The sequence below is a fragment of the Bos taurus genome, chromosome 28 (assembly GCF_002263795.3).
Source record: "Bos taurus isolate L1 Dominette 01449 registration number 42190680 breed Hereford chromosome 28, ARS-UCD2.0, whole genome shotgun sequence".
Classification (NCBI taxonomy): Eukaryota; Metazoa; Chordata; class Mammalia; order Artiodactyla; family Bovidae; genus Bos; species Bos taurus.
Window position 1 is genome coordinate 41,661,125 of NC_037355.1, and position 26,200 is coordinate 41,687,324.

At 42.0% G+C, this 26,200-nt stretch overlaps 1 protein-coding gene across 10 annotated transcripts in view; it reads left to right on the plus strand.

Moving 5' to 3' along the window:
* SHLD2 (shieldin complex subunit 2) overlaps positions 1-26,200 on the plus strand; it is a 114,725-nt gene that overhangs the window by 12,124 nt on the left and 76,401 nt on the right. For 6 of the 10 annotated variants that reach the window (XM_024986904.2, XM_002698944.7, XM_015461053.3 and 3 more), the window contains one exon: positions 26,084-26,188. The exons of 2 other annotated variants lie outside the window; for them this stretch is intronic. The gene's annotated coding sequence lies outside the window, so the exon portion shown is untranslated. Of the gene's footprint in view, positions 1-18,719; positions 18,945-21,521; positions 23,670-26,083; positions 26,189-26,200 lie in introns of those variants that run through there. 2 more of the 10 variants (XM_059882697.1, XM_059882698.1) reach the window with 2 other exon arrangements.

Below are 26,200 nucleotides of genomic sequence, written 5' to 3' on the forward strand. Positions count from 1 at the left end.
GTTTTCAGAATAATTTTTTCTAATATTTGCTGTTATGCTTCTGACTGATATTCAGAAAAGGGTAATTTTTTTTTTCTCCCCTAGTGTGTTTGTGTAATAAGTAGAAAAATAGTGACAGAAAGTATATCAAAGAGAAGGACCTGAAATTTTCAGAATTTATAGTCTTTTTCTTTCTAAAAACCTTTTTTTTTCCCCTTAATAAATCAAATGTCAGTTATATCTGTTTGGCTAGTTTGGCTAAGTTTTCATTTTACTGCGTCACTGAATAACATTCAGCAAAGGTTTTCTCAAGTCTTGCTTAAGGATTCTTTCCCTGTTATGAGTAAACATGAAAAATCATGGTAGTATCTTTATCCCTTTAAGCATAGGATGCAAGAAACAATTTTTAAGAGGTCTCTTAAAAATTAACTGTAAGCCAGGATTTTGAACTCACGTGTATGTAATCCATCGTGTCTCTGTCTCTTTTTTTAAATTGACATTTTTTTTTGTTTGTTTTCCTTATAGGTAAAAAAGATAGTACATTCAATTATTTATTATTTAAGATGCCTCACCATTCAGCTCCACTTATTTATGTAGATGACATGTAAATGCAAATCTTTATTCTATCTTTAGCATTTTCTTTCTAGAAATTTTAGATCAGTTTTGATTTCAATATGAAATTGTTTTCAATAGTAAGAAAGTATAAGCTAAAAATTGCAACATGTCTCTGATGCTATTAAAAGCAGTCATAACTGAAAAATATACTGGAGGAGCAAAAGATACCTTCCCATTGACCATGATGAAGAGTTACAGAGGAAACATGGACTTTATTTTGAAGCATGTGAAAGTGTTAGTTGCTCAGTTGTGTTCGACTCTGTGACTCCATGAACATATGTATATTATACTGAGTTTGCTCCTTAGTAAAAGACAGAAAAGAAAAATGAATGAAGCAGTAGGGAGTAAGGTGTCTGAGACACCGGTAATGTAAATAGATAAGTTAAGCAGTCTCTGGAGAAGAACCAGGAACCACTTGCTTGACGTAAGAGAAGCCATTTTGTGATCTATGTCTGGCTACAATGCTTGCCCATGAAAGAAGTCTGGCAGTAATTATAACCTTAAGGAAAGTGGGGGAATACAGGACAGAGAAAAGACAGTCAAACAGTAGTGCAGTGATAAAGCAAAGTCCTAGTTCCTCCTCACTAGATGTACATAATATATCTTTGAGTTCTGCAGGAACTAAGGCCCCCACCTAGGTAGAGGATGGAATGATGCTGACCCTCCTGACCTTAATCAACCAAAGCTTGGACTCTGTTGATCTTTGCCCCAATTTGCTCCAATTTATTGTTGTTTTGGCCACACTGCTCAGCTTGTGGGATCTTAGTTCACTCGACCAGGGATTGAACCTGTACCCTTGCAGTGAAAACAAGTGATTTTAACCACTGGACCACCCTGAAATTCCTTGTCCCAATTTTATGCCAAATTCTCCTTTACTCAGGCCTGTTCACGAATATGCATGTACCCTTAGCTTAACACTTCCCCACTTTTTGGACTTCCCTGGTGGTCCAGTGGATAAGACTCCCTGCTGCCAGTGCAGGGGGCCTGGGTTTGATCCCTGGTCATGGAGATAGATGCCACAACTAAGAGTTCTCACAATGCAACTGAAGATTCAGCATACCTTACCCAAGACCTGGTGCAGCCAAATAAATAAATAATTTATTTCCCTTGTGGCTCAGCTGGTAAAGAATTCGCCTGTAATGTGGGAGACCTGGGTTTGATCCCTGGATTGGGACGATGCCCTGGAGAAGGAAAAGGCTACCCACTCCAGTATTCTGGTCTAGAGAATTCCATAGACTGAATGGTCCTTGGGGTCGCAAAGAGTTGAACACGACTGAGTGACTTTCACACAAATAAATTAGAACAAAACAAAACCTCCCCCCTTTTGCTGTTTGGAAAAAGACTGCTTTGGGAAAGATCCCTGGTGTCCTCCTTACTTGCTGCAAGTAATACATCCTTCTGTCTCCTCATCTTTGGCTTGGTTGTGCCTATTTGAAATCATTTACCTCAGATTGGGGCTTGAACCCATGTGCTGAGACTCAAACCCAATCAAAACCTAGTTTGAGACTTGAACCCCTGAGGCCAGGACTGGAACCCAGCCAAAACCCAGTTTGGGACTCTAACCCACGATCTTTTAATTAGAATCACTCACCTTATGTCTGGACTTACTGAGACTCAGCTTCTTTGTGTCTCAGTGTAGGAGTTCAGTGAGAGACAAAGTGATAGCAAAAAGTAGATCTGTTAATATAGGATGCTTATAAGAGATGCAGGTGGGTAGGCAAAGGAACTCTGCCCTAAGGGTTGAGTGGGCTACCCATTTTATAATGAAAAAAAGTGGGAGGGGAAAAGACTGCCTTCTTCAAGTAGACACAGATGCAGACGTAAGGCATACAGCACTAGATCTCCTTCATATTTGGCAGGAAAGTGTCTGACTCTAGAATGGTGGTGATGTTTTTCTTCCATCTAATGGCCTGGGGCATATTTTGTGGGTTTGTTTATAGTTTTATGGTTAAGCAAGCCTGCTTCATTGAACAATGTTCCAGTAGCTTTCTTGAGGTTTCCTTCTCTATAGTCCCCTGCTGGGACTTCTCCAACTACCTGTGTAACTATCCTGTTCTATCCCTGTCACACTGGCTAGACACCCACCAAGAGGCCTACCCAGTTTTCAAGTAACAGTAATGACTGGAGTCAGCCAAGTAGCAGTAGTCTAAATGCCCGATCTTGATAGCTTGCAGTGAACAGATATTTGCTTCCCTGCTGGCTCAGATGGTGAAGAATCTGCCTGCAATGCAGGAGACCCAGGTTTGAGCCCTGGGTTGGGAAGATCCCCTGGAGAAGGAAATGGCAAACCGCTCCAGTATTCTTGCCTTGAGAATCCTATGGACAGAGGAGTCCATGGGGTTGCAAAGAGTAGGACATGACTGAGCGACTAACACACACACACAAATGCCCGATCTTGATAGCATGCAGTGAACAGATGTGTTGGCCCGCGAGTGACCATGTCCAGATAAAGGTGGCTTAAACTAAAGCCATAAACGAATAACTTACCAGACAAGAGGGTGGCACTAGTGGTAAAGAACCCACCTGCCAGTGCAGGAGACGTTAAGAAGTGTGGGTTTGATCCCTAAGTCGGGAAGATCCTCTGGAGTAGGAAATGGCAACCTGCTCCAGTATTCTTGCCTGGAAAATTCCATGGACAGGCTGTCTATGGGGCTGTCTATGGGGCTGCAGAGAGTCCTACATGACTGAGCAACTGAGCACAAGAAGCCTGGATGCAAGGATATTGGGCTTAGTTACCCAGTGATTTCTCAGTGTTATTTTTAGCGACGTGGTGATATCTTTCCTTAGGGTTGTGAGATTGCTACAGTCGTTCTAGGGGTCATATGCAGATGCAGCCAAGTATTACCTAAGGCAGCAGTTTCCTCCTGTACACCTCGTCGTTCTAGGGGTCATATGCAGATGCAGCCAAGTATTACCTAAGGCAGCAGTTTCCTCCTGTACACCTCTCTCTCTCTCTTTTTTTTTTTTTGAGCTGCACTGGATCTTCATTGTTTTGTGAGGGCTTTCTCTAGTTGCGGCAGGCTGGGACGACTCTCTCGTGGTGGGTGGGCTTTCCATTGCTGTGGCTTCTCTTATTGCAGAGCACAGGCTCTGGGCGTGCAGGCTTTAGTAGGTTTGGCACACGGGCTCAGCAGCTGCGGCCTGCAGGCCTCTAGAGCGTGCTGGCTTCAGCAGTTGCAGCACACGGGTTCTAGAGCACAGGGTCAGTACAGTTGTGGCGCATGGGCGTAGTTTTCCCACGGTATGCGGAATCTTTCCGGACCAGGGATCAAACCTGTGTCCCCTGCATTGGCAGATGGATTCTTATCCAGTGTACCACCAGGGAAGTCCTACATCTCTCTTTATTGGTGAAGAAAGCCTTTTCCAAAGGCCTGCCGGCCAGCTTCAACTCTCTGAGGCCCCAGTAGATAGGATTATTAATTCATGCTCTTGCCGTAACAGAGGCTAGAAAGAGAACTTTCTGGCACTTTTAGCTTCTGAGGTATAGGCAGGCTTTGCCAGCAAGGGAGAAAGTTGTGGAAGGAAAAATTGTTAAATTGGTAGCCAACAGTTTTTGCCATATTTACCACTGAAAGTAACTAATGCTGTCTGTGTTATCTTATTGTAATAATATATATTTTTTAGAATACAAGTACAGTTTAAGTTGGGTGAAACATTCTTAACACTGGGAATTGTGCTGCTTATGGTTTCATGTTCTCTACATTGAGAAATCTACAGATTCTAGTGCCCTTTGGAGCTAATTGTCACTGTGTTTTGTGTTCTCTGTATTGAGAAATTTGCAGAGTCTAGTTCCCTTCGACATCTTATATAATGATGATAGTTTTAAGAGTATGTCTCCTTTTTTTTTGAAAAGCTTTTTACCACTGACAGCTTGTACAGCAGTAACGCCATGCTGTGGTGTTTACTCTGTTGCTAGAACAGAAACCCACCCTTAACTTCTGGGAAAAATCTTGAGAATTATAATGAAATATCAAATCCTCAAATGATCTCAACACATTTTCAGATGAAGCTGCTGTCAGCAACTTACTGTCCTTGGAGTAACACATAGGCAAGTGTCTTAAATGAAAGTAACTAGTGTGACCTCTGTGTTGAAATGGGAAGTTCTTCTCTTCTTTGTCTCGAGGGTGGGAATGACAGCCTCATCGTAGTCACTGTTACAGCACCACATGGTCGGAAACACAGCCTGAGAGTGGGTCAGTAAGTAAAGGTGCCCTTAGAGTTGCTTTGTCCTCCACAGTGTCTTAATCAACCGTAGAATCTTTATGACTGCATTCCTGTAGGGTCATGTAAATCAAAGAAACACAAAGGGGAGTACACCTTTGATTCTAGAAGTTGATATCTGCCAGCCATCCACAATGAAAATTCCAGTCAGCTATTTGAAAAAAAAGAAAAAGATGAAGTGTCAGTGAAAAGCTGCTAATACACAAAGCACACATATCTAGACTTCAAGAATGTAGGACATTTGTGGTGAAAGGTTCAAGTTAAAATGAATATTTATCCTTACCTTCATGTGTTTTCTCTAGGTCAGGTAAAAATGAATTTATTTTTTGAATAATAATCTGGTATATTTTTACAAGTCTATTCTAATTAATTATAGACTTTGTCTTCTGTAATTTCATTTTTTTTAGCCTTTTTAAAAAAATGCAGTACAAACACTAGAAAAGTGAACTAAGCTACCTTCAGGACGCAATTGCAATTGGCTTTATTTATTGGCTCTCTAAATTACTTAGAAAAAGTTTAAGTGGAAAAAGCTAAAAAAAAACCCTGAAGCCCTGAGAAGTTACAAATCCTTGCCTCTTATGGTTTTAATTTATTTTAACATTTCCTTAGAGAAAACTGAAAAAGTGTACATATGAGAATAACAAAAACCTATACCTAAGTCCGTAATAGCTGTGCATTTTGAATTACAGGTGTTCCTCACTGACCTAGCTCTTGGTGTCTGAACTTAGAAACAGGAAAGATGGGATAGCAAGGGATGCTCAGATTTTATTCCTAACCTGATTGTATAGATTCATATTATTTCTAATGTAAATCCCAGTTTTTTCATATTGGTTCTCAATATGGAAGATTTATGTTTTTCTAATTTTTCTCTGTAGTTATCAGTGAAAGCAGTAATAACTGGCAAAAAATCAATTAGAATTTTAAACAGTAGGAAAAAACCTGGAAATCTTGAAATATGAAATAATAATTCTAAAAATATATATATAGGATCATATAAGCACTCCATGATATAATAAAGGTATGGATACATGTACAGCATCCCTCACTTTTGGGAAGTTTGATTTATTCCACTTTTATGAAAGACCTACATTTGTGCCTGTTTTCAAGAACTGAAAGCAATCTGAAGAGGATTTTCACTTTTATGGAAAAAGGCAAAAAGCAAAAATAGCATTCAGCATTTGTCTTGAAGGGAGCCAGCGGTTATAGGGGTGATCCACCACCAAACCCCCTCTCTGGTAACACACTCAGCCATAGCTTTGAACTGTTCCTGTGTTTGTTCATGCTTTATCTTGATTTATTTTGGGCATCCCTTAGCTAGATGTCTCCTAAGGTAATTGCTTCTTTGATTTATGCTGTTTTGGCTTAAAGATTGCAGAGGAATGCTCTACTTTCATATAATAGGAGAAAACTGCAATTGAAAACAAAAAAGACTTAAGTATTTTCAATTTTTCCACTTTTGAGAATTGATTTTTATTTTGAATAATTTTGTTTATAATAATTTTTCTTTAGAAATAGTTTTACATTTACGGAAGAGTTGTAAAGATACTACAAAGAGTTCCCTTTACCCATCTTTCCCTACTACCCACATCTTACATAGCCATGATACATTTATCGAAAGTAAGGAATTAATGTCAGTACAAGTATGTTTATTTTTGGTTGTCATTTCAGTCAAATTATCATGTTAACCAACATGGTTTTTGCCAAATTACCTGTAGCTGTTGTTCAGGTGCTCAATCATGTCTGACTCTGTGACCCCGTGGACTGCAGCATGCTAGGCTTCCCTGTCCTTCACTGTCTCCTGGAGTTTGCTCAAACTCATGTCCATAGAGTTGATGATGCCGTCCAAGTCTCTCATCTTCCATTGTTGCCTTCTTCTCATGCCCTCAGTCTTTCCTAAAATCAGGGTCTTCCAGTGAGTTGGCTCTTTGTATCATGTGGCCAAACTATTGGAGCTTCAGCTTCAGCATCAGTCCTTCCAATGAATATTTGGGATTGATTTTCTTTAGGATCGACTGGTTTGATCTTCTTGTAATCCAAGGGACATTCTAGAGTCTTCTCCAGCACCACAGTTTGAAAGCATCCGTTCTTCGAAATGCTGTGAAAGTGAAATTGTTGATCACTCAACCATGTCTGACGTTTTGTGACCCCAGGAACTGTAGCCTGCCAGGCTCCTCTGTCCATGGAATTCTCTGGTCAGGAATACTGGATTGGGTAGCTGATCCATTCTCCAGGGGATCTTCCTGACCCAGGGACTGAACCTGAGTCTCCTGCATTGCAGGCAGATTTTTACCATCTGAGCCACCAGGGGAGCCCTCGAAATGCAGTACTTGGGTGCAATCTTAAAAATGGTAGAATGATCTCAGTTCATTTCCAGGACAAACCATGGAGCATCACAGTATTCCAAGTCTATGCCCCAACCACTAATGCCGAACAAGCTGAAGTCAAATGTTCTCTGAAGACCTACAAGACCTTCTGGGACTAATACCAAAAAACATGTCCTTTTCATCATAGGGTCAGATCAGATCAGATCAGTCGCTCAGTCATGTCCGACTCTTTGTGACCCCATGAATCACAGCACGCCAGGCCTCCCTGTCCATCACCAACTCCTGGAGTTCACTCAGACTCATGTCCATCAAGTCAGTGATGCCATCCAGCCATCTCATCCTCTGTCGTCCCCTTCTCCTCCTGCCCCCAATCCCTCCCAGCATCAGAGTCTTTTCCAATGAGTCAACTCTTCGCATGAGGTGGCCAAAGTACTGGAGTTTCAGCTTTAGCATCATTCCTTCCAAAGAAATCCCAGGGTTGATCTCCTTCAGAATGGACTGGTTGGATCTCCTTGCAGTCCAAGGGACTCTCAAGAGTCTTCTCCAACACCACAGTTGAAAAGCATCAATTCTTTGGCGCTCAGCCTTCTTCACAGTCCAACTCTCACATCCATACATGACCACAGGAAAAACCATAGCCTTGACTAGACAAACCTTTGTTGGCAAAGTAATGTCTCTGCTTTTGAATATGCTATCTAGGTTGGTCATAACTATCCTTCCAAGGAGGAAGTGTCTTTTAATTTCATGGCTGCAGTCACCATCTGTAGTGATTTTGTAGCCCAGAAAAATAAAGTCTGACACTGTTTCCACTGTTTCCCCATCTATTTCCCATGAAGTGATGGGACCGGATGCCATGATCTTCGTTTTCTGAATGTTGAGCTTTAAGCCAACTTTTTCATCATAGGGTATTGAAATGCAAAAGTAGGAAGTCAAGAGATACCTGGAGTAACAGGCAGTTTTGGCCTTGGAGTACAAAATGGAACAGGGCAAAGGCCAACAGAGTTTTGCCAAGAGAATGGACTAGTCATAGCACCCTCCTCCAACAACACAAGAGACAGCTATATACATGGACATCACCAGATGGTGAGTACTGAAATCAGATTGATTATATTCTTTGCAGTTGAAGATGGAGAAGCTGTATACAGTCAGCAAAAACAAGACTGGGAGCTGACTGTGGCTCAGATCATGAGCTCCCTATTGCAAAATTCAGACTTAAATTGAAGAAAGTAGGGAAAACCACTAGACCATTCAGGTATGACCTAAATCAAATCACTTATGATTATAAAATGGAGGTGACAAATAGATTCAAGGGATTAGATCTGATAGACAAAGTGCCTAAAGAACTATGGATGGAGATTCATAACCCTGTACAGTAGGCGGTGACCAAAACCATCCCCAAGAAAAAGAAATACAAGAAGGCAAAATGGTTGCCTGAGGAGGACTTACAAATAGCTGAGAAAAGAAGAGAAGTGAAAGGCAAAGGAGAAAAGGAAAGATATACCCATTTGAATGCAGAGTTCCAAAGAATAGCAAGGGGAGATAAGAAAGCAAGCCTTCTTAAGTGAACAATGCAAAAAAATAGAGGAAAATAATAGAATGGGAAAAAGTAGAGATCTCTTCAAGAACATTAGAGATACTAACAGAACATTTCATGCAAAGATGGGCACAATAAAGAAAAGAATTGGTAAGGACCTGACAGATGCAGAAAAGATTAAAAAGAGGTGGCAAGAATACACAGAACTGTATAAAAAAGGTCTTAATGACATGGATAACCATGATGGTGTGGTTACTCACCTAGAGCCAGACATCTTGGAGTGTGAACTCAAGTGGGCCTTAGCATTACTACAAACAAAGCATGTGGAGGTGATGAAATTCCAACTGAGCTCTTTAAAATACTAAAAGATGGTGTTGTTAAAAGTGCTGCAGTTTGGAAATTTGGAAATGCCAGAAAATTTGGAAAACTCAGCACTGGCCACAGGGACTGGAAATGGTCAGTTTTCATTCCAATCCCAAAGAAAGGCAACGCCAAAGAATGTTCAAACTACTGTACAATTGTACTCATTTCACATGTTAGGAAGGTAATGCTCAAAATCCTTCAAGCTAGGCTTCAACAGTATGTGAACTGAGAATTTCCAGATATACAGTGGATTTAGAAAAGGCAGATCAAATTGCCAGCATCCATTGGATCATAGAAAAAGCAAGGGAATTCCAGAAAAACATCAACTTCCGTTTCATTGACTACACTGAAGCCTTTGACTGTGTGGATCACAATAAACTGGAAAATTCCTAAAGAGATGGGAATACCAGACCACCTGACCTGCCTCTTGAGAAACCTGTATGCAGGTCAAGAAGCAACAGTTAGAACCTTACATGGAACAACAGACTGGTTCCAAATCAGGAAATGAGTACATCAAGGCTGTATATTGTTACCCTACTTATTTAACCTATATGCAGAGTACATCATGTGGAATGCTGGGCTGGATGAACCATAAGCTGGAATCAAGATTGCTGGGAGAAATATCAACAACTTCAGTTATGCAGATGACACCACCCTAATGGCAGAAAGTGAAGAGGAACTAAAGAGCCTCTTGATGAAGGTGAAAGAGGAGAGTGAAAAAGCTGGCTTAAACTCAACACTCAAAAAACTAAGATCATGGCATCCAGTCCCATCACTTCATGGCCATCAGTTCAGTTCAGTTCAGTTCAGTCAGTTGCTCAGTCATGTCCGACTCTTTGAGACTCCATGAACTGCAGCATGCCAGGCTTCCCTGTCCATCACCAATTCCCAGGGCTTACTCAAACTCACATCCATTGAGTTGGTGATGCCATCCAACCATCTCATCCTCTGTGTCCCCTTCTCCTCCCACCTTCAATCTTTCCCCCCAGCATCAGGATATTTTCCAAGGAGTCAGTTCTTTACATCAGGTGGCCAGTGTGTTGGAGTTTCAGCTTTAGCAGCAGTCCTTCCAATGAATATTCAGGACTGATTTCCCTTAGGATGGACTAGTTGGATCTCCTTGCAGTCCAAGGGACTCTCAAGAGTCTTCTCCAACACCACAGTTCAAAAGCATCAATTCTTCGCTGCTCAGCTTTCATGACTATTGGAAAAACCATAGCTTTGACTAGATGGACCTTTGTCGGCAAAGTAATGTGTCTGCTTTTTAATATGCTGTCTAGGTTGGTCATAGCTTTCTTCCAAGGAGCAAGCATCTTTTAATTTCATGGCTGCAGTCACCATCTGCAGTGATTTTGGAGCCCAAAAAGTCTGTCACTGTTTCCATTGTTTCCCCATCTATTTGTCATGAAGTGATGGGACTGGATGCCATGATCTTAGTTTTTTGAATGCTGAGTTTTAAGCCAACTTTTTCACTCTCCTCTTTCACTTTCATCAAGATGCTCTTTACTCTGCTTTCTGTCATAAGGGTGGTGTCATATGTGCATCTGAAGTTATTGATATTTCTCCTGGAAATCTGTGGCAATCGGACGGTGACCACAGCCTTGAAATAAAAACACTTTCTCCTTGGAAGAAAAGCTATGAGGAACATAGATAGTGTTAGAAAGCAGAGGCATCACTTTGCTGACGAAGGTCCGTGTAGGCGAAGCTGTGGTGTTTCCAGTAGGCATGTACGATGTGAGAGTGGCACCTGTGGCTGTACTATTCCTCTTAAGGTCGCTGCTCTGTCCTCACAGCAGGACATGCTTTCAGGTGGTCATGTGACCTTAATCCCTTGTTCCTCAGGATGCAGATGATTGATTGTCTTTTGGGAAGGTACCTTTGGACAGCACGTGCCTTTTGGCTAGCCATGGCCAATCTAATTGCTAGCCAGAAACCTGTGATGTGATTTGGTCAGAAAGATGACTTTCTAATTTTGATTTCATTTCTCACTTATGTGTATCTTTGTAATATCTTTGTCCTACTTTTAAAATGTGGTCCGAGTGTTTTCTTTTTCAAAACAAAAAAATCCTGACCAAACTGGTATGAAATAGTTTGTTGTTGTTTAGTCATTAAGTTGTAAGCGACTCTTTTGTGACCCCATGAACTGTAACCCACCAGACTCCTCTCGTCCACGGGATTTCCCAGTCAAGAATACTGGAGTGGGTCACCATTTTCTTCTCCAAGGGATCTTCCCAACTCAGGGAGCAAACCCTCATCTCCTGCAGGCATCTTCTTTACTGCTGAGCCATCAGGGAATCCCATGAATTACATAGCTACGTCGTAGATCACTGTGGTTGGAGTGTGAGTTTATGTGTTGTGGGAGGAGGGAGAGAAACAGGAGAAGAAATGGGAAGAGATCAGGCGGGACAGCTCCCCGGATGGTGTGTCTCTTCAAAGAACCAATTCATCAACTTTACTGATATACTCTGTTGTATGTTTGTTCTTTGAGATTTTTGATTCTAGAGATGGGGATCCGTCATAGGTTCCAGGATAATTTCAGCTGTTAACCCCTTTAAGTACTATCTCTACCCAGTTTTATCATCTCTCACTTTATCTTCTGTGTATCTTACCTATTCTTTATATGCAACTTTTTAGTTTTTTGTGCTTTATTCTATAGGCACCTGGGATTAGGCAAAGTGCCACCTTTGTTAAAGGTGCCACCATCCAAGGTTTGTAACTCCCAGGACCATGAGACCATGCAAGGCTTGGTCACCGGCCTTCAGGGGCTGGTTCACTTTCAGGTGACGATTGCCACAGGAGTGTTGCCCTGTGGCGTTATCGGCTATTGCGGGGATACTCTCTTATTAGACTTGTCATCCGTTTATGTGGGTCCTGTGCGTTGAATTATGTTCCTCACAACCTATGGCACCATCAAACAAAAATTTTTATTTTTTCTCAAGGTCGAATGCCCTCAGATCAAAAGCGGCTCCAATGCTAATTTATTCTAGGTTCCTGGTTTTCTCCTAGAATTTTAACTGGGTATTCCTTACTCTCTTATTATGGCTTAATGACTTTTAAGAATTTGCTTTTTATATTTTGCCTAGTGTTTTTAGTTGTTTTCATAGGATGAGTTGGCTTGAATCTTGCCCATCACTTTGGAGAACTGGAACTTGTTGTTATTTACATATGTTAGTATGTCTGCTATTTATCGTGATTAACTTAAACACACACAGACACATATAAGGTACTTTTGTATTCTTAAAGTTACATTAGAGTTATATATTCATGTGGAAAGAACTGATATCCTATTACATTATTACCGAACCATAAAAGAGGATGAAGCACTTTCCATTATGTTCAAACAGACTCTGTTGTTCTTCAAAGTTTTTATAGGCTAAATTTTATTCTTATGGACTTTATTTTAATTTAGAAGAAACTTGTCTTGATTCTTTGTTAGATTTGTTTCTGTTTTGTGTTTCTGTTTTAGTGGGTTTTGCCTGGAGAAGGCACCCTGTGGATTTACATACCATCTTTTTAAAACTCTGTAATTGCATTTTCTTAAAATAGAAATAGGAACTTATTTATGGTCATTTATATGACTTTGATATCCAAGTTGAAATGTGGTGGTTGTCTACTTTTAACTATTTTTCAGGACTCTTGAATAGCCAGTGCAATCTTTTTTTGAGCTTTATTTATTTATGTCTGGCTATGCTGGGTCTTCATTGCTTTGCACGAGCTTTCTCTGGTTACGGTGGTCGGGGGCTGCTCTCGCTTGGGGTGCACGGGCTTACCGTTGTGCTGGCTTCTTCTGTTGTGGAGCATGGGCTCCAGGTACACAGGCTTCAGTAGTTGTGCCTCTCGGGGTCTAGAGCACAGGCTTAGTTGCTCTGAGGCATATGGAGTCTTCCCGGACCAGGGACCAAACCCGTGCCCCCTGCATTGGCAGGCAGATCCTTATCTACCACGCCTCCAGGGGAGTCCTACTTTTAATTTTTTTAACTCCTTAATACTCAGATTCATTAGAAGATTTTAAAGTTTATTTTGACTCTCACGTTTTACTTTGTTCATTCATTTATATAGAACTGCTTATTGAGCGCCCATTATTGACCAGACCCTGGGGTGAACAAGACAGACAAGGAAGAACGTTGGAGGTTAGATTGCAAGGGGTGCTGGAGAGGAAGTGACAGGGCACCGTGCAGCTTCAAATAGGGTGGCCACAGAGTCCTCTTCAAGGATGAAACATTCACACTGAAATTAAAGGCTGAGTTGGAGCAACCTGTATAAAGAGTTGTGGGCATAAGTGAAGGAAACACCATGTGGAAAAACCAGGGGTGAGGAAGAGTGTGTGTGTGTGTGCCTGGGTGTTTGGGTGTGTCTGTGCACACATTCAGTCATGTCCAACTCTTTGCAGCCTCATAGACTCTAGCCTGCCAGACTTCTTTGTCCATGAATTCTCCAGGCAAGAATACTGGAGCGGATTGCCATTTCCTGCTCCAAAGGATCTTCCCAACTTAGGGATCGAACTGGCATCTCTCGTGTCTCCTGAACTGGCAGATAGGTTCTTTACCGCTGGCACCACCTGGGAAGCCTGAGAGAGGAAAGGCCTTGACGCGCCTCGGGAACCAGGGTGATTTTGGTTGTCCAGCTGTAGGACAGCATGCTGCGATTTTGGAGAGGTAGATCATGTCAGCAAGGGCTTTATCTTTTTACTTTTTGTTCAGTGAGAAACTTAATTGAAAGTATGGTGGGCATAAATTTTGTAAACTACAAATTTTAATGTGCAAACATGTAATTTTCATTTTCTGTCTATAACTAAAATTACCTCATTTCTGGGGCTTCTTATTCTACTACATAATAGAAAACAATCTTGCCAGTACCTTCTGGTTTAACTTAGTTAATTCCAGGTGAACTCAGATGTTCAGGTAAATAATGTTCAGTTTTCTCATACAGCAGCCCCCCCCTTTTTTTTTCTGGGGTGGGAAGTATTGACAGAGAAGCCACGTAATATTTTCTGCCACAGAGGTGGGGCCTCTCATCTTTGTGCCATCCTGTGCCCTTGGCCACTGTGAGATTGTATGTTATACTGACTTAGTCTTGAATGGCACTGTCTGCTCCGCTGCTGGAGAAGGCAACGGCACCCCACTCCAGTACTCTTGCCTGGAAAATCCCATGGACGGAGGAGCCTGGTAGGCTGCAGTCCATGGGGTCTCTAGGAGTTGGACACGACTGAGCTACTTAACTTTCATGCATTGGAGAAAGAAATGGCAACCCACTCCAGTGTTCTTACCTGGGGAATCCCAGGGATGGGGGAGCCTGGTGGGTTGCCGTCTATGGGGTCGCACAGAGTCAGACATGACTGAAGCGACTTAGCAGCAGCAGTCTGCTCTGCTGCATCTGAGGCTGATGTCCATGGCCTCTGGTCTGGGTCAGCAAGTCTGTGTATGCTGGGTCTTCCTTAATCCCAGGCTTTTTTGGGTCCATTGGCCCAAAGCAAACTCCTTAGTGGTTTCCACGTTATGCTGGCATGCTTGGGACTCTGAGGTAGCTTTTCAGGAGAGTGGTCTGGGCATGTTATTGGCTGTTGCTGCCCTACTACGTTGAATTAGTGTTAGCTGTAAAGTTTTGCTAAAAGGCTTATAGTTCCCTGGACCATGACTTGGAAAAGGGAAACATAACTATCTTCTATTCCAGATCCTTCCCCACAAACATACTGGAGACGGTATTCACCCCAGCCCTAGCCCTGGCTGGGACAAGAGATTGAAATTTTGAGCCTGAATCTAAGCTGTCTCCCAATTCCTCTTTCTCTCTGTGCTCCTTCCCTAGGCTTTTATATCCTCTCATTTGTCGTGGGAGAATTGCATTTTTGTCACCACCTGCCACTTCTTTATGCTGTAGTTTAAAGTATAAAGGCTTCCCCTGATAGCTCAGTTGGTAAAGAATCCGCCTGCAATGCAGGAGGTGGTGGTGGTAGTTGGTGGTTTAGTCACTAAGTTGTGTCCGACTCTTGCGACCCCGTGGACTGTAACCAGGCTCCTCTGCCCATGGGATTCTCCAGGCAAGAATACTGGAGTGGGTTGCCATTCTCTTCTCCAGGGGCTCTTCCTAACCCAGGAAATGATCCCGGGTCTCCTGCATTGCAGGCGAATTCTTTACCAGCTGAGCCACCAGGGAGACCCTGGTTCAATTCCTGGGTCAGGAAGATCCACCGGAGAAGGGATAGGCTACCCATTCCAGTATACTTGGGCTTTCCTTGTGGCTCAGCTGATAAAGAATCTCCTTGCAATGCAGGAGACCAGGGTTTGACCCCTGGGTTGGGAAGATCCCCTGGAGAAGGGAAAGGCTACCCACTCTAGTATTCTGGCCTGGAGAATTCCATGGACTGTACAGTCCATGGGGTGGCAAAGAGTTGGAAATGACTGAGCAACTTTCATTTCACTTCACTTACATATATAGTCTGTCGACAGTTTTCTTGCTTTGGGGTGTGATATTTAAAGCCATGGTTTTAGATTTTAAAGAACTCTTATAACTCTTAAACCTTCAGATACTGCCACTGAAATGCTTAGCTTTCAAAAGTGATGGTTTCAGTGGATTAAAGAACTAATTAAAAGAGCTGAGACTATTAACAAAAATCTTAGAAAAAATGTAGGTGCAGATATTTATGATCTTAGACTAGGCAGTTCCTTAAATAGGACATGAAAAGCACAAGTAGTCAAGGAAAAAATAGATAAGTTGGACTTCATCAAAATTGAAAACTTTGGTTATCAAAGGATGTTATCAAGATAGTGAAATATACAAGTACCAATATCTTTTCATAGAGAATAAAACCAATGAAATCCTGATTCTAGAACTCAGGACAGAATTCTCAGCTATAGATGTAAGTTTTGTCATCATTAGTGAGTAGGTAACATAAATATAGTAATCCTGGGATGGATGTGAGATGAACATAGAGGGGAGCCATGGGGGAGATATAAGCATCTATGGGCTGAATAGAGAAAGGAAGAGACAATGTGGAAGGTTGAAAGAAGAATATGAATTACCATAGAAGCTTCCCCAACTGAATTTTAAGTTTCTTGAGGGCTGACTGTCATATTCATCATTTTATCCCCAATTCTTATCATAAAGTAGGTTTTCAGTAAATGACATTAAATGAAGACAGAGAAGTTTTAGGAAAAGAGTGGTCAGCAGTGTCAAATGTAGAAAATAGTTTGGCTGCAATAAGGACAGAGCAGCAAGTGGGTGACTGATCATCTTTGTGGAACAATTTCAATGAAATCTCTATGGTAGAGATAAATGCCAGGTTGTTGAGAACTGGAGTGAATGGTTGTAAGAGAGTGGAAGCAGTAAGTACAGATATTCTTTTCTAAAAGCTTATAGAGGTACAGGATCACAGGTAGAGGGTATGGTGTATCAAGAGAAAGTTCAGCATATTTATGTGTTAAACGGAGAGAGTCAGAGGAAGGGAGAAGTTGATGATACAGGAAGGAGGAGGAGGTGTGTGAGATTGATTGACATTGTCCTTATGCATGAAGAGAACAGAATGAGGATACTAGGTTTGAGTGGCAATAGGAATATTGTTTCCACCACAGTAGGGATAAAGGAAGAAAGGATGGTGCAGACGGAGAAGAGTGAGGAATGCGGGGCATCAATACACTTGATTAATTTTTCATGAAGTGGGGAGGATCACCTCATCAGCTGAGATTATAGGGGATGAAGATTGTAGGAGAGAGTTTGAGGGAAAAGGGAGAATTTCTTTTTTTTTTAATGTTTAATTATTTTTTTGGCTGTGGTGTGTCTGAATCCTGACATGAGGGTTTTTCTAGTTGTGGTGTGAGGGCTTCTCTCCAATTAAACAGATCACAGGCTCAGTCAGATCAGATCAGATCAGTCACTCAGTTGTGTCCGACTCTTTGCGACCCCATGAATCGCAGCACGCCAGGCCTCCCTGTCCATCACCAACTCCCAGAGTTCACTGAGACTCACGTCCATCGAGTCAGTGATGCCATCCAGCCATCTCATCCTCTGTCGTCCCCTTCTCCTCTTGCCCCTATAGTGGGCTGATTAGAAATTGTATTGGTGAAGGGTTTTTCATTTGTTGAGCCAATGTTTACTGCTAAGTCTCTACATCCCCTGCCCTTATACACATTAATGAATATATAGAAGAAATAAGTATTACCCTTTGAAATTAATCATGTTAGGCCTTAGGCTAAGCAAATTCTTTCCTTAATTAAAACCCACTACACCCTAACCCTGTAGGAATGTAACTTTATTTGGGTGGCATCTGTTTTAAGAATAATCACCCCTGGAGAAATAAGTGTTGACTGACCACTGTCACAAGGAGAGGGTCATAAATTGTCAGCAGGCCCCCTGGCCAGAAGATAATGTAACACCCCTAAGACCTCTGTATACATCTATATGAAGCACCTGACTTTAATAAAAGTCAGGACTGCTGACCCCGCGTGACTTTTGTATAACATCTTGGTGTATAAAAACAGACCCTGGAAAATAAACAATGGGATCAGGTCCTCGAAAGACTGGTCTCCCCATGTCATTCTTTCTCTCACCTTCTGGCTGAACCCCCATCTGGAATGTGGCCTGGGCTTCTAAGATCTGACTGGGGAAGGCCTTAGTGTCTCCTCTCCTTCGGGAGAACAGGGAGGATGCCTACGGCCTACGTAGGTGACGTAAATTCCTTGCCTTGGAATTTTATTAGCTTTCCACGTAAACCAAGTTATTCAGTCTCTTTTCTCCACTGAATTTTCCTTCTGAGCTATCCTCATTCTATTACTCTTTATATCTCTAATTAATATTTAATTAAATCTATTGTTTCCTGATTGCCGAAGCTGTCTCTCCTTCAAATTTCCGTGGATCCACCAGGGCTGGACCCCAGCATGCCCCCAAATCCCTCCTAGCATCAGAGTCTTTTCCAATGAGTCAACTCTTCGCATGAGGTGGCCTAAGTACTGGAGTTTCAGCTTTAGCATCATTCCTTCCAAAGAAATCCCAGGGCTGATCTCCTTCAGAATGGACTGGTTGGATCTCCTTGCAGTCCAAGGGACTCTCAAGAGTCTTCTCCAACACCACAGTTGAAAAGCATCAATTCTTTGGCGCTCAGCCTTCTTCACAGTCCAACTCTCACATCCACACATGACCACAGGAAAAACCATAGCCTTGACTAGACGGACCTTTGTTGGCAAAGTAATGTTTCTGCTTTTGAATATGCTATCTAGGTTGGTCATAACTTTACTTCCAAGGAGTAGGCGTCTTTAAATTTCATGGCTGCAGTCACCATCTGCAGTGATTTTGGAGCCCACAAAAATAAAATCTGACACTGTTTCCACTGTTTCCCCATCTATTTCCCATGTAGTGATGGGACCGGATGCCATGATCTTTGTTTTCTGAATGTTGAGCTTTAAGCCAACTTTTTCACTCTCCACTTTCACTTTCATCAAGAGGCTTTTTAGTTCCTCTTCACTTTCTGCCATAAGGGTGGTGTCATCTGCATATCTGAGGTGATTGATATTTCTCCCGGCAATCTTGATTCCAGCTTGTGTTTCTTCCAGCCCAGTGTTTCTCATGATGTACTCTGCATAGAAGTTAAATAAACAGGGTGACAATGTACAGCCTTGACGTACTCCTTTTCCTATTTGGAACCAGTCTGTTGTTCCATGGCCAATTCTAACTGTTGCTTCCTGACCTGCATACAGATTTCTCAAGAGGCAGATCAGGTGGTCTGGTATTCCCATCTCCACACCCCCACGCCCGTAGCCAGGGGCGGCGGCCGGGAGGACCAACCCCACGCCCGAGGCCAGGGGCGGTGGCCCGGAGGACCAACCCCACGCCGTGGCTGCGTGGGCACAGGAGGGCCTAGAGGAGCTATCCCACGTTGAAGGTCAGGAAGGGCGGTGGTGAGGAGATACCCCGCGTCAAAGGTAAGGAGCAATGGCTGCGCTTTGCTGGAGCAGCCGTGAAGAGATAACCCACGCCCAAAGTAAGAGAAACCCAAGTAAGATGGTAGGTGTTGCAAGAGGGCATCAGAGGGCAGACACATTGAAACCATACTCACAGAAAACTAGTCAATCTAATCACACTAGGACCACAGCCTTGTCTAACTCAATGAAACTAAGCCATGCCCGTGGGGCAACCCAAGATGGGCGGGTCATGGTGGAGACATCTGACAGAATGTGGTCCACTGGAGAAGGGAATGGCAAACCACTTCAGTATCCTTGCCTTGAGAACCCCATGAACAGTATGAAAAGGCAAAATGATAGGATACTGAAAGAGAAACTCCCCAGGTCAGTAGGTGCCCAATATGCTACTGGAGATCAGTGGAGAAATAACTCCAGAAAGAATGAAGGGATGGAGCCAAAGCAAAAAGAATACCAGCTGTGGATGTGACTGGTGATAGAAGCAAGGTCTGATGCTGTAAAGAACAATATTACATAGGAACCTGAAATGTCAGGTCCATGAATTAAGGCAAATTGGAAGTGGTCAAACAAGAGATGGCAAGAGTGAATGTCGACATTCTAGGAATCAGCGAACTGAAATGGACTGGAATGGGTGAATTTAACTCAGATGACCATTATATCTACTACCGCGGGCAGGAATCCCTCAGAAGAAATGGAGTAGCCATCATGGTCAACAAGAGTCCGAAATGCAGTACTTGGATGCAATCTCAAAAACGACAGAATGATCTCTGTTCATTTCCAAGGCAAACCATTCAATATCACAGTAATCCAAGTCTATGCCCCAACCAGTAACGCTGAAGAAGCTGAAGTTGAACGGTTCTATGAAGACCTACAAGACCTTTTAGAACTAACACCCAAAAAAGATGTCCTTTTCATTATAGGGGACTGGAATGCAAAAGTAGGAAGTCAAGAAACACCTAGAGTGACAGGCAAATTTGGCCTTGGAATACGGAATGAAGCAGGGCAAAGACTAATAGCGTTTTGCCAAGAAAATGCACTGGTCATAACAAACACCCTCTTCCAACAACAGAAGAGAAGACTCTATACATGGACATCACCAGATGGTCAACACTGAAATCAGATTGATTATATTCTTTGCAGCCAAAGATGGAGAAGCTCTATACAGTCAGCAAAAACAAGACCAGGAGCTGACTGTGGCTCAGACCATGAACTCCTTATTGCCAAATTCAGACTTAAATTGAAGAAAGCAGGGAAAACCACTAGACCACTCAGGTATGACCTAAATCAAATCCCTTATGATTATACAGTGGAAGTGAGAAATAGATTTAAGGGCCTAGATCTGATAGATAGAGTGCCTGATGAGCTATGGAATGAGGTTCGGGACACTGTACAGGAGACAGGGATCAAGACCATCCCCATGGAAAGAAATGCAAAAAAGCAAAGTGGCTGTCTGGGGAGGCCTTACAAATAGCTGTGAAAAGAAGAGAAGCGAAAAGCAAAGGAGAAAAGGAAAAATATAAGCATCTGAATGCGGAGTTCCAAAGAATAGCAAGAAGAGATAAGAAAGCCTTCTTAGGCGATCAATGCAAAGAAATAGAGGAAAACAACAGAATGGGAAAGACTAGAGATCTCTTCAAGAAAATCAGAGATACCAAAGGAACATTTCATGCAAAGATGGGCTCGATAAAGGACAGAAATGGTATGGACCTAACAGAAGCAGAAGATATTAAGAAGAGATGGCAAGAATACACAGAAGAACTGTACCAAAAAGATCTTCACGACCCAGATAATCACGATGGTGTGATCACTGACCTAGAGCCAGACATCCTGGAATGTGAAGTCAAGTGGGCCTTAGAAAGCATCACTACAAACAAAGCTAGTGGAGGTGATAGAATTCCAGTTGAGCTATTCCAAATCCTGAAAGATGATGCTGTGAAAGTGCTGCACTCAATATGCCAGCAAATTTGGAAAACTCAGCAGTGGCCACAGGACTGGAAAAGGTCAGTTTTCATTCCAACCCCAAAGAAAGGCAACGCCAAAGAATGCTCAAACTACCGCACAATTGCACTCATGTCACATGCTAGTAAAGTAATGCTCAAAATTCTCCAAGCCAGGCTTCAGCAATATGTGAACTGTGAACTTCCTGATGTTCAAGCTGGTTTTAGAAAAGGCAGAGGAACCAGAGATCCAATTGCCAACATCCGCTGGATCATGGAAAAAGCAAGAGAGTTCCAGAAAAACATCTATTTCTGCTTTATTGACTATGCCAAAGCCTTTGACAGGCTCAGTAGTTACAGTATACAGGCTTAGTTGCCCCAGGGCTTGTGGGATCTTAATTCCCAGACCAGAGGTCGAACCAGTGTCTCTTGGATTGCAAGGTGGATTCTTAAGTTCTGGGCCACTAGGGAAATGCAGAAAGGGAGAATTTCGAGAAGACCATTGAGAGAAATGAGAGGGCTATCTGAATTGGGAATTGTAATAATTCCTTAGAGGAATTGTAATAATTTTTCATGGCTCAGATATATTTAGTTGTCATATGATCCCCCCGCCCCCCCCCGCCCCCCCCTCCCCCCCATCTCAGGCCTCACCAGCCTGAGGGTTTGAGCTGACAAGCTGAGCAATTGGACTGATTCTGGTTTGAATTTTACAGCCCAGTGTAGCAGACAAAGGATGCAAGAAATTTCAGTAGTATGAGGGTTTGAAGCTCTGGTCCACTGGGGATAGGCAGAGTTGGAAACAAATGAAACCAGGAAGTAGCTTCTGAAGTAGTGGTTGTGACGTGGATATTGGAATTTAAGATTAAATAGGAGAAGCCCTTGCTGGTATGGCTGAAGGTGAGATCTGGCTATGGGTTTCTGAAGTGGAGAGATGGTAAAGATTCCTGGAGTTGGAGGAGATAAGGAAACTGTAGAGCTAAAATTTTATAGGGGTCAGCTAAACAGGAAGTGAGTTGCTCAGAATGGTGGCAGAGCAAGGGGTGGAAAGATACTGAACCATGTTCCAAAGCTGTTAGTGATTGTGAAAGAGTGACCTGGAAGACAGATGATGACAAGGAGAGAAAGACCTAACAGGTGACCTGACTCTCAGAAGATATACTTTTATTTGACGGTAAAGAACTGTGATGGTGAATAAGGCATAACTGCCATGCTTCACGTTTGCCGAGTAGGGAGAGATTAGCTTGCACCCAGATTAGTTTCGAGAACAAGACTGCTGGCAACAAGTTAGGTTGGTTGGGGTTTAGGGTATTTGTTTGCAGTGAAACAGAGGAAAGGGTTATGAAAAAGTACAGCTATGGGAGGCGTATGATGGGCAAAGAGGGAGAGAGTATGGAGTAGGAATGAGATCAGAGTGCAGCAGGAAAAAGGGATTAATTGAAGGGGCATACATTTCGGATGATTGTAAGAACATGATGGTTTTAGCTAATCTCAAAATTTTTATTAATTTTCTGGGAAATGCCTGGATGCTGACAGACTGAAATTCTGGGTTATGCGCAAAGCTCGATGACTTCATTGTTGTCAGATCTATTTAGCAGCGTTTAGCTGTCTGTGGCCTTTGCGCAGAATGTCATAAAGAACCGTAGCATGGGACTGTTTTCTTTTATGGCAAGGCTTAGCCTTGGGAAAGGAGGAAGGCAGGGGTGGAATCGATTGGTGTTCACTTGATTTTTTGACCTTGACAAACTGGTCTCTAAGGGGTTTGTATATGGGTAGAGATAAGCCTAAGTTCAAATTGAAATGAGAAATCATTAGGTCTTCAGACCTTTGCACAGTGGGCACCAGGTTGAGGAGTGTAAAAGTTTCTGAATCACAAAAAGAGGTCACAAACAGCAATATGTAGAGTTCTTGATTTCTTTAGAGGCATGTGAATTTAGTAACATTGTAGCAATAGTTAATCCATATTTAAGTTATAAATATAACCTGAAATGCTACATATTAAATGCCTTTTTATTATAAATGCTGCACTGTGTGACTTGTGGGATCTTGGTTCCCTGAGCAGGGATTGAACTCGGGCCACAGCAGTGAAAGCACCAAGTCGTAACCATTGGGCCACCAGGGAATTCCTTAAATATCTATTTTTGGAATTTTGAAAATGTATCAATTCATAAAGTTACAAAACTCTTAAGAGTTTTACCTCTCCCCAAATGCCTTAAAACCAAAGCTTATTCTACATTAATCTTTGGCATATTTAAAATAGGTTTTCAGACTTTCTCAGGTCACAGAATACTTTGAATCATGATCCATCATGTTTCTGTCGAACAAGAAACAATGACCGACTTTATTTTCTTGGGCTCCAAGACCAGTGCAGATGGTTACTGCAGCCATGAAATTAAAAGATGCTTGCTCCTTGGAAGAAAAGCTGTGACCAACCTAGACAGCATATTAAAAAGCAGAGATGTTCCTTGATGGACAAATGTCCATCTAGTCAAAGCTATGGTTTTTCCAGTAGTTATGTATGGGTATGAGAGTTGGACCATAAAGAAAGCTGAACACCAAAAAATTGATGCTTTTGAACTGTGGTGTTGGAGAAGACTCTTGAGAGTCCCTTGGACTACAAGGCGATCAAACCAATCAATCCTAAAGGAAATCAGTCCAGAATATTCATTGGAAGGACTGACGCTGAAGCTCCAATACTTTGGCCACCTGATGGGAAGAACTGACTCACTGGAAAAGACCCTGATGCTGGGAAAGATTGAAGGCGGAGGAGAAGGGGGCAACAGAGGATAAGATGGTAGGAGGACATCACTGACTTGATGGACATGAGTTTGAGCAATCTCTGGGGGTTGGTGATGGACAGGGAAGCCTTGTGTGCTACATTCCATGGGGTTGCAAAGAGTCAGACACGACTGAGTGACTGAACTGAACTGAAGAAATATTGAGGAGCTTCCCAGGTTGGCAAAGAGTTGGACACGACTGAGCATGAACACACACACGTACGCACATAAAAGCAATATTGATGTGTGGGATTTCACTGTACAAAACTAAGAACAGCTTTGCTAGCAAGAAAACCTGACTTTTTTGTATGTGTGACCATCTCTGCCTCTCACAAAATAATAAATAACCTTTGAAAGGAATCACATTTCACACTTTCCCCATCTTTGCTCACTAAGCCAGTTTGCTTCTCATTGTTTCTTTTCTCATTTAGTAGAACTTTAGCTCAAAGGCAAGTGGTATCAATTTAGACATAAGCAAAATTGACATACTCAGTAAAGAAAACTTGGAAAATATAGAGAAGTAGGAAGAAGGTTCACCTTATGGCTCAGATCAACCGTAGTTGATATTTGGCTGTATTTTTAGATTTAATTTTTGTCTTAAATTTTGATTACTTAGTGTTTTGTTGGCTTTTATAAAATTATGCTTATACTTCAAAAGTAAACTAGTAACTTGCTTTTTCACATAGCATTATTCATCATCCTTAAAATAGAATTTGTAATGACTGTATAATGCAACTAATATACCATTCTTTGTTTAATTCTTCCCCTAAAATTAGACTTTTGTTTGTTCATTTGTGGCCTCGCCACACAACTTGCAGAATCTTAGTTCCCCAACCAGGGATGGAACCCACACCCTAAGCAGTGAGAGTGGAGTCGTAACTACTGGACTGCCAGGGAATTCCCTAGACATTTTTAGTATTTCTAATTTTCCACAATATTAAACAATGTTGTAAATGTGTATTTATATAAGATTTTATCTTGTATTCTCATTTATTTTCATAGTGTAGATTCTTGAGAATTAATTTGTTTGATCAAAGGGTGTAAGCATTTCTGAATATCTTGACACATACTGCTTAGAAAAAAGTTTAAATGGAAACATAGCGTAATTAGCACTTCTGGTAATGACTGTTGCTGTTTAGTCGCTGAGTCATGTCTTACTCTTTTTGCTGCCCCATGGACTATAGCCTACCAGGTTTCTCTGTCCGTGGGGATTCCCAGGCAAGAATACTGGAGTCAGGTTGTCATTTCCTTCTCCAGGGGATCTTCCTGACCCAGGGATTGAAACTGTGTCTCCTGCATTGGCAGGTTGATTCTTTACCACTGAGCCACCAGGGAAGCCTGGTAATGACTAAATTTGCCAAATGGACACAATAAATACCAAATGGAAAAACACTATGATTTGAATATTGACTTCAAGTCTATACAACAGACGTGAGACTTAGATATATCTTGATAATGGAAACCATACATGTCTTCATTCAAATGGCTGCAGACTGGATGAGGATGAATAGTTTCCACACAGTATTGTAGGTAATTGAAAGACTATTATGATGAGACATGATCAGTTGAAGCCACTGAAGGTTATGAGAATGGAAAATAAAACGATGTTCCATTCCACTACATGTATCAGTTCCAGTCACCAAACCCATATGCTACAATCTGCAAAGATATTACTGGCCTGGTGGCTTAGTGGTAAAGATTTTGCCTGCAATGCAGGAGACTTGCAGGAGATGCAGGTTTCATCACTGGGTCGGGAAGATCCCCCGGAGAAGGAAATGACAACCCACTCCATTATTCTTGCCTGGGTAATCCCATGGACAGAGGAGCCTGGCTTTTGCAGTCCACGGGGTCACAAAGAGTCAGACACGACTGAGCGTCTAAACAACAACAACAACAAATTAAAGATACGACACAGGAACATCCAGATGGAAGCGATGAACAGAGCGGGGTATGGGGCTGGAGTGTGGAGCTCCCCAGGCACTCGTCCGGCACACCACCCTTCCAGCACCTCACTGTGTTCACCTGGGAAGGTTAACCTTGCTATTTTTTTAAAACAGATTTAATTTTAGTGATGGAATTCTTTATTGTTTCTCAGGGTACTTTTTGTTTGTTTGTTTTGTTTTAATTTTAAAAAACATTAACCAGTCTTTTTGAAGGATGGTCTGTGAAAAGTGGGTTCTATCATATAAGTTTGGGAAACTGCATTCTATAAATATCCCTTGACTGTTTGGCAATGTATAATGAACATCAACTTTTATCAGCTTAATAGAGACTCAGGGAAATTATTTTATTACTAATAATTTAACCTGTATCAAGCATTTAGTATTTTAAGGCTGTGTTCTAAGAACCCCAGATGTATTAATCGTTCTAATCTTTATAACAAGTCTGTCTTCTGCAGTTATTTCCTTTTTTTTTTTTCCTTTTTTAACAGATGAGAAGACTGACACCCAGAGTGGTGAAATGACATGCTCCAAATCCCATGGCTAGGCTAGGAAGTGAAGAGTTGGGATTCAAACCCAGATATTCCAGGCTCCAGGTACTATGTCGT